Source organism: Sus scrofa, chromosome 5, assembly GCF_054392235.1.
Source record: "Sus scrofa isolate SSC_HxYL_T2T_F1_AM1 chromosome 5, Sscrofa_HxYL_maternal_Yorkshire_Landrace_v2.0, whole genome shotgun sequence".
Classification (NCBI taxonomy): Eukaryota; Metazoa; Chordata; class Mammalia; order Artiodactyla; family Suidae; genus Sus; species Sus scrofa.
In genome coordinates, this window is record NC_139387.1 from 56,154,692 (window position 1) to 56,166,775 (window position 12,084).

At 39.3% G+C, this 12,084-nt stretch overlaps 1 long non-coding RNA gene across 8 annotated transcripts in view; it reads left to right on the plus strand.

Annotated features, from left to right (window-relative positions):
- Positions 1 to 12,084, plus strand: part of LOC146403381 (uncharacterized) — a 479,111-nt gene that overhangs the window by 180,191 nt on the left and 286,836 nt on the right. For all 8 annotated transcript variants that reach the window (XR_014803745.1, XR_014803744.1, XR_014803743.1 and 5 more), the window contains exon 3: positions 5,778 to 5,854. This is a non-coding gene — a long non-coding RNA (uncharacterized LOC146403381). The remainder of the gene's footprint in view (positions 1 to 5,777; positions 5,855 to 12,084) is intronic.

Consider the following 12,084-nt stretch of genomic DNA (forward strand, 5'->3'; position numbering starts at 1 on the left):
GCTGCTACCTATGGAGTTATTAAATGAACACGCGGAAGTTCTTGGAATTTGTAGCAAGGAACCACAACACATATCTTAAGGGTTTAAATTAGGCAAATTACCTTAGTAGCTTGGATTTATAATAATGTAAGATTTTAGATCATGTGTCTTTTTGGTAGATTATCCAAAGGGACACTAGGAAAGAAGTTTGAGGCTGGAGTACAGGTGGTTATCTTTCTTACAGACTCTTAAAAAATTGATATTCTTGGTCCCTTTTTTATGTTGAGTGAGGTAATATGTAACTTTCAGTAGTATGGGAAGAAATAGATCTGATAGAGAAGGTATAAAGGTAGAAAGAAAAAAAAGATTTTTTTAATAGCCGTTTGAGTCATTTAAATAGGAAAATACTCTGGTAAGACATTATAATAATTTTTTGAAGTTCCTGTTGTGGCTCAGCAGGTTATGAAAGCAACTTGTATCCATGAGGATGCGGATTTGATCCCTGGCCTCACTCAGTGGGTTAAGGATCTGGCATTGCCATGAGCTGTGGTGGAAATCACAGATGCGGTTCAGATCTGGTGTGGCTGTGGCATAGGCTGGCAGCTGCAGCTCTGAATCAGTCTCTAGCCTGGGAACTTCCATGTACTGCTGACCTCCATTGCCTTGAATTTGAGGTCCCTCTTTTTTTCCCTCATCCTCAGGCTTTCCCAGTTTCCCTCTTTGTTGCACTTGTGTGCTTGTGCCTTGTGTGTGTGTGTGCACGTGTGTGCACGCGCGCGCGCATAGGGGCTGGAGAGGAGGGAACAGAGCACGTTAATTTTGAGGTTCCTTGTGCATATATACAACCTGTGAGGTAGAGTAACCTGTTTTTACTCAATCTATATGGGTACCTTCCTTCACCAGTGTTTCTTCATTTCTCCTTAACCAGGTTAGATGGGTCTAAGAATTACATCAGGGGTTCCCTGAGAGGTCTGTGACCTCTCCCATTCCCTCCCCAGCAAGTAATGTCTATGAAAGAGGACTGTCAGCCCATGGGCCCTAGGGCTCTTTTGATCCAGCTGATTTTTTCCTGCCCTACCTCCTTATAGATTAAATACCAAGACACAGGAATACTCATTGTGGCTCAGTGGGTTACAAACCTGACTAATATCTGTGAGGATGCGGGTTCAATCCCTGGCCTTGTTCAGTGGGTTAAGGATTCAGTGTTGCCATGAGCTGTGGTGTAGGTCACAGATGAGGCTTGGATTTGGCATTGCTGTGGCTGCGGCTTAAGCCTGCAGTTGCAGCTCCGATTCAACCCCTAGCCTGGGAACTTCCATATGCCACACCTGCAGCCCTTAAAAAAAAGAAGTAAATAAATAAATATATAAATAAATAAATAAACACCCAGATACAGAGAGAGACCCACCTCTGAGCTCTGCGTCTCTCCTTGCCCCTTCCTAACAAGAGTTCCCATGCTAGCTCTGTCTGTTTGGGATCCACATTTTGCTTTCACTTTTTCCTGGAGAAATTTTGTAAATATTTAAACCACTTTTCACTCTCAAGTTCTATCACCCAAGATGGTTGTCTAAGTTAGCTGGTTAATAGTTCTAACTGGTAGCTGATCTCCCAGTTTGCATTCTGGAGTGTCAGCCCTGGGCCAGAGCTCCAGACACTCACAGGTGAGACAGAGGGTAAGGAGGCCTCACCATCACAGCATACCTCAGCTTTGTGGGAGAGTGAGGTTCATCCTTCCTGTCCAGCCTACTTCCCACTCTCAGTTTAGAATACTCTCCCTCCATCCTGAATTTATCCTGTAGGATCTACGCCACAGGAGGTATTGGGTGTAGTGCCAGCTTTTCCCAGGAGGACCTACCTATTCATAATCACTCATTGACTAGGAGTTTGGTGTAGATGCTTCCTGAGCTTTCTCCCTTTATTCTGTTTAAGGAGGATGCAGACATGCAATCCCATGAAATTTTAATACAATGTAATAAATTTTATTATATGATTGGGGAGCACAGAGAAGGGGTGCCTCATTACTCCTAAGAGAGTCAAAGAGTACTTCCCAGAGGCGTGAAGCTGGAGTTGGGCATTAAAGATTTGTCGTCATTTTCTAGTTGAGCAAGATGGGAAGGATATTTTTGAAAGAGCAAATCTCTGAAAAGTGCAGGACCTTATCTATTATACTTACTATTGTGTTCCTATCACCTGGTATAGAACTTGGCATGTTGTGCATGCTTAAATATTTAGGGTATTAGTGAAATAATGACTTTGTCTGGAAGGCCATTGCAGTCGGTCATTTTGAGTAGAGGTACAACATGATAAGATGTGTATTTTATAAAAAATAATATGGCAGCATTGTAACAGATGAATAAAAAAGGACTGAGATGAGGAGCAGTTGTAGTAACATGTTCTGTGAAGACTCTTGGGAGTGCTTCTTCTTAAGTGACCCCCAGTTTCACTTCAGATACTTAGAGATTCTGTATACTCTGCACTGAACATATGGTCGTTTCCCACATATGCCTCAAGAAGGCACACTCACTGCCTACTCCTACCCTTAAAATGTCCCCAGAAAATTTGGACATAATTCACAGAATATTCAAGAGAAAACTTCTCCACACCTTCCAAAGAGGAGATACAGAGTTTAGTTTTCAAAATTATTTATTGAAGAGACAATAAATACATTTTTGTCTTGGTCCATATGGAATGCTCTAACAGAAATACCATAAACTGGGTGGCTTAACACAAGAGAAATTTTATTTCTCATGCTTACAGAGGCTGGGGAGCCCATGATCAAGGTGCCAGCACATTCAGTGTTTAGTTCCTAGACGGCTCTCTTTTTGCTGTAACCTCATTTGGTGGAAGGGCATAGAGAGGTCTCTTTGATAAGATTACCAACCCCATTCATGAGCTAATCACCTTCCAGAGGCCTCACTGCCTAATGCAACCATCACATAGGGTATTGGGTTTCACCATATGCATTTTGGGAGGACAGACATATTCAGTCTGTAGCATATAGCTTAGTACCTTTTTTGTGTTCTTGTTCCGAGTGGGTCCATGACTTTTTGGTCTTGGCAATGGTAACTGGGATTTACACGGTTAATGAAACCTAACGTAAAACTGATGATGTTTTCAGAGTGAAAAACTGAAAAGAGGTCATTAAAACACATGCAGAAACCTCAGTTCCCCTGTGTGTTAACTTTCTGTTGGTATATATGAGGTTATCCAAAACTTAGTGGCATGACACAGTTCCCACTTATTAACTCACCGTTCTGAAGGTCAAGAGCCCATCATGGCTTGACTAGGCTCAAGGTGTCACAAGGCTGAAATCAGGGTTGTCTAGGCTGAGTTCTTGCCTGTACACTCTTGGGGAAAAACCTGCTTCCAAACTCATTCTTAGTGGTAGGATTCAGTTCTTTGCGTGCGCGACTGAGGACCCATTTCCTTGCTAGCTATCCTCTAGGGGTTGCCTAGAGGATATGAGGCTTACCTTGCGGCCTCCTCCACCCGATGCCAGCAGAGGTGTGTCAAACCCTTCTTATGCTTCAAATCTCCACCTTTCTCTGTCTTTGACCTCTAGACCACTATTTATAAGGCTTATCTGATTAGGGTAGGCCCAGCTAGGTAACCTTCCTATTTTAAAGTCAACTGTTTTATATAATATAACCTATTCATAGGACTAAAATGTATTATATTCATAATTCTGGAGATTATACTGAGGAGCACATTCACAAACGAGAGGAAATTTGGGGACCATCTTAAAATTCTGCCTACCAAACTTATTTGTAAGTGTGTGTGCTTTTTTTTCCCTTTTTAAAACAAGGTTTAAACATACTTGCGTACTGCATTTAGGAGAAGCAAAACAAGCAGATGATTTAAATAATATTTTGTTTGAAACAAGTCTATCTCTTAATTTTTAATAACTGAACTTGACAGATCTACTATTACTAATCTTTAGAAAGTTCACTTGTACATGACTCACTTATTTCTAAATAGTATTGCTGTTTATATTACTAAAACAAAACATTTCTATATCTGTTACAGGGGCAGGGATTTTATTGTTTGTACAAGGAAGAATAAAACAATCTGTACGTAAACACCATCAATTCAGTGATTTTCACTGTTAAGTGAGAGTTTTGTTAAGTTCACTTGGGAGTTCCCTGGTGGTCTAGCACTTAAGGATCTAATATTGTCAATGCAGCAGCTTGAGTCACTACTGTGGCATGAGTTTGAGCCCTGGCCTGGGAACTTGCATGCTGTGGGCATGGCCAAAAAACTCAGTTCCCCTGAGTGGTAAAGTAAGATATCTTTCAAAGTTTTTGAGCTTTCCGGATTTAAGGGAGGAAAGTGTCAGAGCTTAACCAATGGTACAGTTAGTCAACTACAGTTTTCAAGGAGCCCATCCTCCACACAATACCACCCTCATTTCTGACACCAATTGCACACTTGAGGGGTTTCCAAAACCACCCTCGAGTTTGAAAATTCGCTGGAAGTACTCACAGAACTCAGTGCAAGTTATATTCACAGTTACAGTTTCTTACAGGAAAAAGATACAGGTTAAAAATCAGGTGAAGAAAGAAGTGTGTAAGGCTGAGTCTGCAACTAGAAGAATCAACCACAGAGCTTCCACTGTCCTCCCCTTGGGAGTCAGGACATGCTGCTTCCTCAGCATTGGTGTGTGACAACAGGCATGGAACACTGCCACCTTCTCTCTTTGAGCCAGAGTTTTTACTGGGACTTAATCACATACTGCCCCTGTGGCTGACCTTTAGCCTCCAGCCTCTCCCAGATGTCAGTCTCGGGCCAGAACCTCTGGTCTCTGGTTTGGAGGCAAAATTGGTACTGCATGGCCCAAAGCACCCATGCTTAGACTGTCCTCTGGCCAGAGCCTTCATGCAAACACAGACACTTCTGTCAGGCATGACATTTTGTGGCCCTAGAGATCACCTCCCAGTTGCCAAAGGCAAAGGCCAGACCTCTCCTTGGGTTAGGTTAGCTCTTCAGAAGAGGAAGGAAGGAAAGAGGAAAGAAAACAGATAGTTATTTCTTGAGGGCATACTGCATGTCAGCCAGGGTGCTAAGCATTGTTTCCTCTGATCCTTTGAATATTATTAGAAAGATTTTAAAATTATCTTTACTTTGAAGACAAACTGAGATTTAGAGGGGTTAAATGATGTATCCAAAACCATGTAAATAGTCAGTGGTAGAACCAGGATTTGAACCACTGTCTGCCTAACTCCAAAGTGCATGATCTCAAACAATTCATTGTATGGTCTCCACCAAAACTAAAACTAATAAAAATGCATAATATAATAAGCATTTAGAAAGAATATTCTTTTTCTTTTCTTTTTTGCTTTTCAAGACTGTACCTGAGGCATATGGAAGTTCCTGGGCTAGGGGTCGAATCAGAGCTATAGCTTCCAGCCTACGCCACAGCAACCGCCACATGAGATCCAAACTGCCTCTGTGACCTACACCACATCTCACGGCAATGCTGGATACCTGCCCCACCGAGTGAGGCCAGGGATGGAAGCTGCATCCTCATGGATACTAGTCAGATGCATTTCTGCTGCGCCACAAAGGGAATGCCCTAGAAACAACTGTTTTTGAGAATTGAGTTCTTCTCAACTAGAATAAAGTTGTCATTCAAATGTTTGAGAATCTGCACTGCTACTTTAATACTATAGGATGTAGAGGAAGAGGGTTGGTGGATAGAATGATTACTTCATTGAATTCTTACCTTTCAAGTGGCTTCCAGTCAGCACTGTATCATTTAATTCATTCAAACACATTTACGGGTGTGCTTTTTGTCTCAGGTGCTGTGCTGGCTACCGGTGACCCAAAGATGATGATAAATATGTTCCTGCCCACAAGGAGCTAGCGGTCCACAGGGGTATGTAAACTGCTTATTGTATTTTATTTTTAATATTGTTTTTGTTTTAAGCAGAATCTAGAGCGTATAATATGTAAGAGATACTTTGCATAGAAATTTTGCAAGAGTTTGGAACAATTTTTTTTTTTTTTTTTGGACTGGATGAGCCAGTGCTAAAGAAAGTTACAATTTGAAGATTGTTGTTCCTATAACCAGATGAAATAGTTAAACTCAGGTTCAGTCTTTTGCAGATTCTGTAATAATAGGATAGATTTTGAAAAAGTAAAACTACTCTAGAAAAAATCAAAGTGCTGAGATTTGTGTGTGGTAGAGGATGGCAGGTGAAGGAGGAGTAGGAAACTCTCCAGAACACAGCAAACATAGTAACGATGTGCATTTCTTCTTTACATTAGAACACTGACTTCTCTGCTTTTTACTGGTGACTTTAGTGATAAGTATCTTCTATCTTCTCCTTCATTGATTTCTCCAATTGAGCAAAGTCTATACTAGGATAAAATAGGACTCTTTATTTAGTTGAGTTTGATTTTTGGCAAAGTTATAGTTTATAATAGTCTGTATAGTACAATAAACCATACAGTTGGCTGGGAGTAGTCCTGAAAAATTAAATAAATGAAAAATATTTTATGCTAATGATACTTTATATATTTTATTGGTCACTGCGAGGAATAGAATTAGAAAATATAATAATAAATTTAAGTGAACTTGATGTCCAGTAGTTCATCCTGATGCTGTACAACCCTAACAACAATATATGTGTACATATTTAATAAATATATTAATATGCTATCTAGATTAAGTATTATAACTGCTGATAGTGCAGTTGTAATCATTTAAAAATGTGAGCAAATCAGAAAAGAACATATCCTTTTTCTTGGCAATATGAATTTAATTTTTAAAAGCATTTAATTTTATAACCCATATCCATCATCTTTGCATAGATGAATGGTATGGCAATTTTTTGAATGAACCTCTTGGTTCCCTAAAGAAATTATGGATATACTATAAATTTATAAATGAAAGGTCATTTATCAGAGTTATAAATATGAGTGGTTCCTGTGCTGATGCCCAGGCAAAACTTAAAGGGGTTTATTATCTATCAGCTTTTGTGTATAGTTAATATGGCAAAAGAATTTAGATATTGTCATACTTATGTGGTGTCATAACATTGGCAAAGCGGTGAGAATGACATGCAATATTTTTTGGATAGTGTGGCATTTTCTTGAATTACTGCTGACAGGAGAACATAAATCAACCTTAATAATGGATATTCCAAAGATGTTTATTAATCTATTCATTTAATCTAAAATACTCACTCTTGGCATTTATAGAGCCAGTTTAAAGGAAGTGGAAAGTGCTTCTAAACCCTAGCAGTTCCTTTTAGGGGCCCTGTAATTATGTCAGCTAAGTCTGTTTGGAATGGAGATCAAACTACATCAAAATCCTTTCCTCCTAATCTATACTTCAGATATTTGCTTAACTAAAATATGTTCTCTTGTATGTCTGTAATTAAAATCTCAATTTGTTCCACTATTGATGAAACGTGCCGTACAGCTCTCTATTTGAATCTGCTATTTTTAAAGTCTTTCTCCTCCTTCCCTCTCTCTCTGTGTCTCTCTTTTTCTGTCCTGCTCTGCCTCTGTCCCTCTCTTTCTCTCCCAGATTCTCTCTCTCTTCTAGAAAGTAATCCTTCACTGTGTAAATGTTGATTGAAAAGGACTGAACACTGACCAAATTTCTGTGTACCAAGTTAAGAAATAGCACATGCCATATGATTCTGACTGTATGTAATGAGATTAAAAACAGGTAGGATGGACAGAAGTAAAGAGTACAGAGAAGGGAATTTATATTAGATAGGAAAGGTCAGAGAAGGCCAGTAGCAGTTCAGCTGAAGAAGTCAGCTATGCAAATTTGTGGAGTAAGATGATATAAATGTGCATGAGTGCGTGTTATGTGTTATTTATTAAAATGTGGAAAGTCTTAGCACAGAACTAACTTCTGGATTAAAGTAATGTAAGCAAGAGCCATTTTTTTCTCCGTCTCTCAGCCTCCACTAATAGAACTTCAGTCTCTGGCTTCATTTGGAAGCAAGATTGTGGCAGTAGCATTGCTTCATCTACAACATCCTCTCAGGCTTCAGATCAAACAGGAAAAAAGAGAATCTCTTTTCCAGAAGCCCTATCAAAATCTCTTTGTCCTAATTCACTTTGATTAGATTGTGGAATAATCCTGTACATCTCTCTTGGAGTAGGAGATAGAGTCAGCCTCATTGTCATTTTTCATGGACTAGGCATTAGGATTGTACCCAGAGGGTACAATCTGTACAGTTAACCGAAGGAGGGTGCAGGGTAGCAAAAAACAATAATTTGCTTCAAGAAGAGTCACCATGGTATATACACATGATATTTTACATATAATTGCAGAAACCTGTAGATTTTGTGGCAATCCATGGACTCTAGATTAAGAACTCTAAATAAGAGTGGCATTGACCAATGCCTTCTGGAACAACAACAATAACAAAACAACCGAGCCCAAACCCAGCGTTGATTTCCCCAGCCATACAGGAAAATTAGTTGTTACTGGCATTGTTTTCTGAATAAAGAAACAAAATATATTCATTTTGTTTAAATGCAACCCTTAACTTGTTGTTTAACTGATTTTATCAAATTAAGAGTGGAATTTTCTTCTTAAAGTGGAAATGTAGTGGTTCAGCCTGGAACAATTTCTTTATTATTTTGTATAAGAAAAGGGGAAAATATTTTTTTAAAGGTAAGAGCTTTCTTTTGGCAATGTTAGAAGACTTTGATTAAGAGAAAATAATTTTTTTAACATCGGTTCAACTTTTTTTTTTTTTTTTTTTTTTTTTAATTTGCTGCACCCATGGCATGTGGAAGATCCCAGACCAGGGACTGAACCCATGCCTCAGCAGTAACCCAAGACACTGCAGTGACAATGCTGGATCCTTAACCCATTGTGCCATAAGAGAACTCCCAGTTCAACAATTTTTATTGCTGTAGGATCTATATTTATAACACATCCTAAATCCCTTTAATTTAGTCAGTACAGGGAGTTCCCATCGTGGCGCAGTGGTTAACGAATCCCACTAGGAACCATGAGGTTGTGGGTTTGGTCCCTGCCCTTGCTCAGTGGGTTAAGGATCCGGCATTGCCGTGAGCTGTGGTGTAGGTTGCAGACGAGGCTCGGATCACCCGTGGCTGTGGCTCTGGCGTAGGCCGGTGGCTACAGCTCCGATTCGACCCCTAGCCTGGGAACCTCCATATGCCACGGGAGTGGCCCCAGAAATGGCAAAAAGACAAAAAAAAAAAAAAAAAAGATTACTCAGGTCTATGAAAGTAATTTGTAAAGGAAGTCTTTTTTGATAATTGACCCCAAACAACCTTTCATTTGCTTTTTTTTTTGGCTTTTTAGGGCTGCACTTGTGGCATAGGGAGGTTCCCAGGCTAGGGGTCTAAACCAAGTTACAGCTACTAGCCTATGCCAGGGCCACAGCAATGCCAGATCCGAGCCATGTCTGCGACCTACACCACAGCTCACTGCAATGCTGGATCCTTAAGGCACTGAGCAAGGCCAGGGATTGAACCCACAACCTCATGGTTCCTAGTCGGATTTGTTTCTGCTGCACCACGATGGGAACTCCATTTTTTTGTTTTGTTTTGTTTTTGTTTGTTTGTTTTACATTTGCTGATTTTTTGTTCTTTTTAGCCTTTTTTTTTTTTTTTTTGGAATATGTTGGTGAAATGTCAGTTATTTTCTTCAAAGTTACTTTAATTGAAAAATCTAGAGAGAATTGATAGAAAATGTAGGTAGGTCAATCATAGGAAATATGGATACTTTAAAAAATGCCTACATGTGGAGTTCCCATTGTGGCTAAGTGGTTAACGAATCCATTTAGGAGCCATGAGGTTGTGGGTTCAATCCCTGGCCTTGCTCAGTGGGTTAAGGATCCAGGGTTGCCGTGAGCTGCGGTGTAGGTCACAGAGTTGGCTCGGATCCTGCATTGCTGTGGTTCTGGCGTAGGCTGGCAGCTACAGCTCAGATTAGACCCCTAGCCTGGGAACTTCCATATGCTGCAGGAGCAGCCCTAGAAAAGTCAAAAAGACAAAAAAAAAAAAAAAAAAAAAAAAAGCGTACATAGTGATTGTATGTTTTTCATTAATATTGGGAAGAGAACAACTTTGTAACAATGTGGAAACTAAAGTAACAACAACCTAGATGACAGTCATAATTATGCTTTATTTTTACATAGATTCTCAGTTTATTGACAAGAAGGGACTAGTCTGTTTTTTGTTTTTTGTTTTTTTGGTGGGAGGCACCCCTGGCATATGGAAGTTCCCAGGCTAGGGGTTGAATCGGAGCTGTAGCTGCCAGCCTATGCCACAGCCACAGCAACACCAGGTCCCAGCTGTGTCTGCAGCCTACACCACAGCTCGCTGCAGCACCAGATCCTTAACCCACTGAGCGAGGGCAGAGATCAAACCCTCATCCTCATGGATGCTAGTCGGGTTCATTAGCACTGTACCACCATGGAAACTCCTAGCCTAGGATTTTAAATTGCTTCACTGAGCCCAAGAGAAGTTTTTCTTAAGTGAATCAAAATACCACTCAGAAATGAGAAAGAATTCCGTGATTGCCAGATAATTTTAAAGCATAAACATGTTAAGTGAAGAAAAGTTCACTTTCTCACCTTTTGTCTCTTCACACAAGCAAAACCCTCTGAAGTTTTTAACACTCTTCCTCATGAATGGATAAGCTTTTTTAAACAAAATCTTCTATTTATGACTAAAGTGAGTTGTCGCTGCTTCTCGTTAAGTTTAATACTCTCAGTTGTGAAGAAGTACATATTTCCCCCTGCCAATTAATTCCAGTGAAATACAGCTGTTTTGGAGGTTGCCCAGTTTTCCAAATATTTCTACAAAGGCCATAGATTATCTGGCTTTCCAGATTAACATGTTATTTTAAAAAAACTTCTCTTACAAACCTCAGTTTAGCATTGGTTTTTATTTTGATTGAGAAGTTTGTGGCTCTTTTAGCACTTTCTCTGTGTATAGTTTTGTTGTTGTTGTTTTTCTTTCTAGATTACAACATATCTTTACATAGTGTCAATTATCTGTGACTAGGAAACAGCAGGTAGTTCATTCATGGAAAACAAGTTTATAGATTTTCTTGCTATACATTTTTCTCTGCCTTTGAGGTTCACTTTTAATTTTAACCAAGATAGCTACTTCCCTCCATAGTAATATTAGTCATCAATAGAGTTTTGAGAAGTAAGTTTTTTTAAGAGAACAAGCTTATTTTTACATATAAGAAAAAATGTTGTTATTCTTCCATTTTGGTTGGAAAAAAAATCAATGGATATTTTTTAGTCTGTGACTTTAGGCAGGAAGAAAGTAGATCTCCCATAATCCTTTTTAGAGAAGCAAAAATGCTCTGAGAAATTCACACTATTTTCTTGCATTCAGATGTCCCATTCAGCTGTGTAGGTGTGAAGTTTCAGATAAGAGTAAATACTTTTACAGATGTGTACAGTCAAAACAGCATATTAATTATTTTAAGGGGTTTTTAGGGAGAAGGAATGGATTTACTTCAAGACCCCCAAGTATAGATTTCTGAAGACAGCAGCTTGTCTGAAGGGGCTGAGGTTAGGGAGTGAAACAGAGGGAGAAAATCCACATATTTGGGTTTCACTTTAGGACTTGTGGTAGGTATTCCACATCCTCTTTCCCACTCCAAGTTCCTGTAGATGAAAACATGTCAGACATCTGGTCAAATAGGACCTAAAGTTTTCTTTGTTTGTTGTAATTCCATTCTTTACTGAGAAGGAAATAAAGCATGAGGCTGGGGACAAACTTGGGTTCCTGCCACATTTCCAGCTTATTTCATGGATGGTGCTGTGCTTCAGAGAAGGTTAATATTTTCCAGAGATGTTCCATAGGTGTTCTAAATCATGCTACAGACACCTGCTCCTTTATATGGATATGTTACCAGCCTAGAATGAATCAGAGTTAGTTTTTGTCTTATTTTTTTTAAGTGTGCTTCCTTTCAAAAACCTCATTAATCGCAGTGTGCAGAATTTAAGGGGAAAGTTGTGTTTTGCTAGTTGACACTGTTTAATGTAAATGATTTATGATTATTCCTCATGTATACACAATAGGCACTTTATAAATTGGATTGTGCTAGGGGTAACACGATACATAAATGTTATTGCTATAAAT